The 6,373-nt window shown below is 43.4% G+C and overlaps 1 non-coding gene across 1 annotated transcript; it reads right to left on the bottom strand.

The window, feature by feature from the left end:
* Nucleotides 1-909: 909 nt before the first annotated feature.
* On the bottom strand, nucleotides 910-1,066 carry LOC114923789. Its single transcript, XR_003810710.1, has one exon. It is a non-coding gene; the product is annotated as a U1 spliceosomal RNA (small nuclear RNA).
* Between the last annotated feature and the right edge of the window lie 5,307 nt (nucleotides 1,067-6,373).

The raw sequence follows: 6,373 nt of genomic DNA, 5'->3' as shown, positions 1-6,373 counted from the left end.
GGAAATCCCTCTCGTGGTATTTGTGCCACGCTCCACAGGGAGTCATGTCCTTGAAAAGTAGGTTAAGATCATCTCTTTCCCCTGGATGACTTCAGAGCAACTATCTACTCAATTTCTCTGCCCAGAAATTTGGTGGTGAACTTCAAAAGGCCATCTCTGTGTGCAGCGGAGGGTCCAGATGGACTTTTTAAATATGCAACGGCAGATGGTCCTTTGCAGCAATTTTACAAACTCTCCCGATAACACCTGTTTTCTCTACCCCACAGCCCCTGTTTTAGTTCGCCTCCTCCTGCCTATTATCTACATGGGGATAATTCATTCAGACTGAAGAAGTCACCCCCGGCCTTTCAAATTTTGTGGGCAGAAAAAAAAAAAGGGGGTGTGTGTGTTGATTTTTCCACATTGTTGTTGTTTTTTCCCCAGAGGATGGAGAATCCGCCAACAATTTCTCCAACATAGGATTCCCACTTAGCAAGGACAGCCGCAGTGCCACTGAGGGAAGGTGATGGGTTGGGGAATCTTAGAAGATGTCCCCCTCCCGTTGACCTATTTGGGGAGTGAATGGAAGGGCCAGTTAAGGCCTCCAACCTTTTGGGTTGCTATGGCAGCGGCCTCCAACTTTTTGGGCACCAAGCACCAGAGGTTTCCCCATGGACCAGAGGAGGTGTGGTTTTGCATGCTGCCGGCATCCTGCAGATGTGGCTTTGCTTGTTTGTGTGGCCCAGTTTCTGGCATGCTGCAGACTGGGACCAGTCCATGGACTGAGGGTTGGGAACCCCTGGACCGTGGTGTTTTGGCCACAGTGTAAGAAGACCCCACTGTATGTACAGATTTCAATGCCACCATATGCCCTACAAGGTGATTCTGGGGAGCTTACAAATTACAGAGAACAGTGTAAAATAGTTAAAAGATTAAACTGACATTAAGATATTATTAAAAACTGCGCTAAATTGCTTGCAGCATTTGGGCAAATCGCAGGGGTGAGCTCGCCTGGAATGCAATTGGTGGGCCTCATCCTGGGCAGACCACCTTTATGATCATGGTGTCTTCCCTGCCAGGTAATTACAGGTAGTCCTCGACTTACAACAGTTCATTTACTGACCGTTCAAAGTTACAACGGCACTAAAAAAAGTGATTTGTTGCCGTTTTTCACACTCATGACCATTGCAGCATCCCCGGGGTCACGTGATCAAAGTTCAGATACTTGGCACCTGGCTCATATTTATGACGGTTGCGGTGTCCCAGGGATTGTGTGATCCCTTTTTGTCACCCCCTGACAAGCAAAATCAATGGGGGAGCCGGATTCACTTAACAACTGTGTTACTGATTTAAAAGCTGCAGTGATTCACTTAGCAGCTGCGACAGGAAAGGTTGTAAAAGGAGGAAAAACTCATTTAACAACTGTTTCACTTAGCAACATAAATTAATAATAATAATAATAGTTATTATTATTATTATTATTATTATTATTATTATTATTATTATTATTATTATTATTATTATTATTATTATTATTATTATTATTATTAGAGATCATCTAGTCCAACCCCCGCTCAGGCAGGAAACCCTACACCATTTCAGACAAACGGCTGTCAAGTCCCTTCTTAAAAACTTCCAGTGTTGGAGCATTCACCGCTTCTGGAGGCAGGTTGTTCCACTGGTTAATTGTTCTCACTGTCAGGAAGTTTCTCCTTAGTTCTAGGTTGCTTCTCTCCCTGATTAGTTTATCTAGAATCCCCTTCTCAAAATCAAATGTCCAAAGCAGAATGAAATAAAGCCTAATAAAAAGTCTAGCGAAAAGGAAAAGAGTCTGGATCAGCGTTTTTCAGACTTAGCAACTTTCAGATGGGTGGACTTCTGCCTCTCGGAATTCTCTGGCCAGCATTCTGGGATGTGAAGTCCACCCATCTTAAAATTGCCAAGTTGGAAAAACACTGGTCTGCATTAAAAAAAAAATCCCCCCCCCCCCCAAAGCTGCAGTTTATAGAGAAGCAGGTCATTTTTCCTTGAGGCTTCACCCCTTCCAACGTTGCTTCCTCCCACAGCTCCAGTATTATCAATTGTGCTGGTGTGTTGGTGCACAAATACATTCTAGCTCGTAACTCTCACCTTTTGGAGGGAAGAGACTGGGCAACTGTGCGAGAGGCAGGAGGGCAGAGTAAATGTGGGGAAGATAAAGCATCCCTTGGTGATTTAAGATCTAGACAGAAACCACAGCCAGACTTTCAGCAGCAAAATATGGAGCTGCCACAAAATATACAGATATTGTATTGCAGATCTGACAGGAAGAAGGAATGCGAGAAAAGAACACGATACACTCAGCGAGGAGGGAGGACGGCCAGGTGGCAAATGGCCAACCCAATTAAAAGAGTCTGGCAAAGCAACTCAAAATAAAAGCAACAGTCAGGATCTGAAGCTATAAGCGGAGCTATTAGGCCCTCCTTTCCATTCTCCCCAGCTCAGGGAAGCAATTGAGACCATCTCAAGACTTGAAACACAGCTAGCAGGAACCACGGATGTGCTTGGAATAAGTACATCTGCTGCTGAGCAAAGACAGATGCACAAATGAGCAACGGTGTGCAAGGAAGCAGAACGGATTGCCTCCGAGTTCATCTTCTCCTGCTCTCTCCCCTTCGGAGGGCCTGGCCTGTTAATACTAGCTCAGCTCTGCTGGCTCTGACTTAGGGCAGGGAGCAAACTGCAGGACATCAGAAGAGGATGCTTAGGGTTTGGGGTGGTGTGTGTGTGTGTGTGTGTGTGTGTGAGGGTGATGGTAGCATGGAGGATAACCACAGGAGAATGCTTCCTCTTAACTTTCTGCTAACCCCACAAGGTGCCCTCCCAATGGAGAATTTGCCCAGACACGTTGGGAAGATCGACACCTTCCAAACTTTGGCAAGAAAAACCAAATGTACAGGTATAGTATAGGGGGTACCTTGCTCAATAGTAGTAACTGTGAGAGGGATCTCGGAGTCCTAGTGGACAATCATTTAAATATGATATTTAAATATGCTTTGTATTTGTACTGTTTTTAATACGCTGTGCACCGCCCTGAGTCCTGCGGGAGAAGGGCGGTATATAAATTAAATTATAATAATAATATAATAATAATGAGCCAGCCGTGTGCTGCAGCTGCCAAAAAAGCCAACACAGTGCTAGGCTGCATTAACAGAGGGATAGAATCAAGATCACGTGAAGTATTAATACCACTTTACAAGGCCTTGGTAAGGCCACAGTTGGAATGCTGCATCCAGTTTTGGTCACCAGGATGTAAAAAAGATGTTGAGACTCTAGAAAGGGTCCAGACAAGAGTAACAAAGATGATTAGGGGACTGGAGACTAAAGCATATAAGGAACAGTTGCTGGAACTGGGTATGTCTAGTTTAACGAAGAGAAGGACGAGGGGGGACATGATAGCAGTCTTCCAATATCTCAGGGGCTGCCACAAAGAAGAGGGAGTCAAGCTCTTCTCCAAAGCACCCTGAAGGCAGGACAAGAAGCAACGGATGGAAACTAATCAAGGAGAGAAGCAACCTACAACTAAGGAGAAACTTCCTGACGGTTAGAACAATTAACCAGTGGAACAACCTGCCTCCAGAAGCGGTGAATGCGCCAACACTGGAAGTTTTTAAGAAGAAATTGGACAGTCATTTGTCCGAAATGGTATAGGGTTTCCTGCCTGAGCAGGGGGTTGGATTAGATGACCTCCAAGGTCCCTTCCATCATCATCATCATCATCATCATCATCATCATCATCATCATCATCATCATCATCATCATCATTATTATTATTATTATTACAATGCACAAAATCCTTTATGATATACACTGAAGCGTTTGCAAGCTGAGGAGGTTAGAACTGTGGCCTGACACACGTGAATTTTTTTGTGCTACAACGTCCCTAAATACCAAGCTCCCAAAACAAGGAGAGAATAGGAGTATTTGAGGACCACCAACAATTAGATCTGATAGCGAACACTCCAGAAGATGGTGTTGGGTTCAAGATACAGAAGGATTTTGACCATTTGGAACACTGGGTCCTATCTAACACAGTGAGATTTAATGGTGAGAAAAGTAAGGTTCTATATTTAGGAAAGAAAAACCAAATGTTTTGGGTACAGAATAGGTGGTACCTGGCTCAATAGTAGTAACTGGGAGAAGGAAAGGGAAGGTGCTGCCACCAAATTGATCTAAAATAAAGACTTCATGGAGTTAAGCTCAGTTCCTGGTACTTCGTGGGTATGTCAATAATATAGAAATGGCTTGCTATTGCCTTCTTCTAGGACAGAGGTCTCCAACCTTTTGGGCACCAGGGACCAGTTCTGTGGAGAAAGGTTTTTCCATGGACCAGAGAGTGCATGGTTTTGTGTGCTACCTGCTTCCCACAGTTGGGGCTTTGCTTGTTTGTGTGGACCGGTTGCTGGCATGCCGTGGACTAGTACCAGTCCACAGACCGGGGGTTGGGAACCCCGTTCTAGGACTTTTTCTTAACTTCTCAACCCTGGGAAGAGACAACATATTTGACCACAGTTGGGTGTCCCCCGCAAAGTAGGAGTCTGGCGCATATAAAAGAGAAGCTGCTCCTAGAAAGACATTGTTACTTATTTTGGCCAGTAGGAGGCATGTGACACCTCGTAAATGTGGGCATGACAAGGATAACATCTGTATCTGTCTGCCAACACTGGAAGTCTTTAAGAAGAGACTGGACAGCCATTTGTCCGAAATGGTGTAGGGTTCCTGCCTGAGCAGGGGGTTGGACTCGATGACCTCCAAGGTCCCTTCCAACTTTATTATTATTATTATTATTGATCATCGCACAGTCAGCCAGATGTTCAGACTGGATTTGGCATTTTGTCTACCTATCGAGTCCTTTCCCAGGACCTGGGATAGGCAGATGTGGATGTTTGATAGTATTACAGATATCGTCGCAGGATGGAAGCAGTTCCTAGTAAGGCCGCCTTTTGCAATTGACTAATGGTGAATTTGTCAATGCCAATGGTGTTCAAGTGGTGCTCCAGTTGTTTTGGGATTGCACCCAAGGCACTTATTATTATTATTATTATTATTATTATTATTATTATTATTATTATTATTATTATTATTATTATTATTATTATTATTATTATTATTATTATTAGGCATATATGAGCAAAGGCATCGCTGGGCATTGTGTTGGATAGCAGGCAGAAGACCAAAAAGTAGCCACAATGATCGAAGAGAGACTGGCCAGCTGTCCCCACTGAACCTCTGAGCAAATTGTTTTCAAAGGTCATTATGCACATTAAGAGCATTCCTAGAACTCTGAGCACATTGTAGGGGCTGATTAATTGGGAGACCGGCACTTTCCCTGAAATGACTTCATGTGACTCTGGAGGACCTTCAAGTTATGATGAAAGTTTGCTCAATATTTCAAACGTAGGAAGAAAGAGAAGGAGGAAGAGAGGAAAGGTGAAGGAAGCAGTATATGTACAAGTAGAAGACACTGGGTCTTCTAAACATATAGAACATGGAATCATAGGGCTGGAAAAGACCTCAGAGGTCTTCTACTTCAAGGTAGGAGATCTTATACATCTCGGTCAAATGGTTGTCCTGCCTATTTTTGAAAACCTCCAGTGATGGAGTACCCACAATTCCAGGAGGCAAGCATTTTCATTGATTAATTGTTCTCACAGTCAGAAAAAATCTTACTTCTAGGTTGGATCTGTCTTTAACAAGCTTCCACCCATTATTGCTTGTCCTGCCCCCTGTTGCTTTGAAGAATGAGTCGTCCCCCTCTTCTTTGTAATAGCTCCTCAAGTACTGAAAGACAACTATCATCTCATCTCTAATCCTTCTCTTCAATAGGCTTGACATACTTAGCTCCCTCAATCAATCATCATACAATTTAACCTCCAGACCCTTTATCATCTTTGTTGCTTTTCTCTATACACTTTTTAGGGTCTCAGCATCTTTTGTAAATTGTACTGACCAGACATGTCCCTCTCTAGCTAGATTTACACAGTATAACAAGTAAGAACATGACAGGCACTTTTGCTTAATGTCTAAACTAGGCTAGTGTTAATGTTGGTTGGCTTCTGAAGATCAGCTTGGCATATGAACTCATGTGCTGAGTTTATTTTTTGATGGCAGCAGGTGAGAACATCTGCCTGACCTAATTTGGGCTTGGAAGCTAAGTAGGGTCAAGCCAGGTCAGTGCTTGGATGGGTAGCTTCCAATGAATTGCAAGACTTGAAAACTCAACTGAGATTCAAAAAGCATTCTGGTAAATAACCACTGTCAGTCAGTTCAGCATTGTGGACAAGAAACTGAGATGGATATGTGAGTATATACACTATACTTGTGGTTTTTCAACCTTAGCAAATTTAAGATGTAT

This window comes from Protobothrops mucrosquamatus, unplaced genomic scaffold (genome assembly GCF_001527695.2).
Source record: "Protobothrops mucrosquamatus isolate PMUCROS unplaced genomic scaffold, P.Mucros_1.0 scaffold14296, whole genome shotgun sequence".
Taxonomy (NCBI): domain Eukaryota; kingdom Metazoa; phylum Chordata; class Lepidosauria; order Squamata; family Viperidae; genus Protobothrops; species Protobothrops mucrosquamatus.
This window is presented reverse-complemented; position numbering and strand designations above follow the sequence as displayed.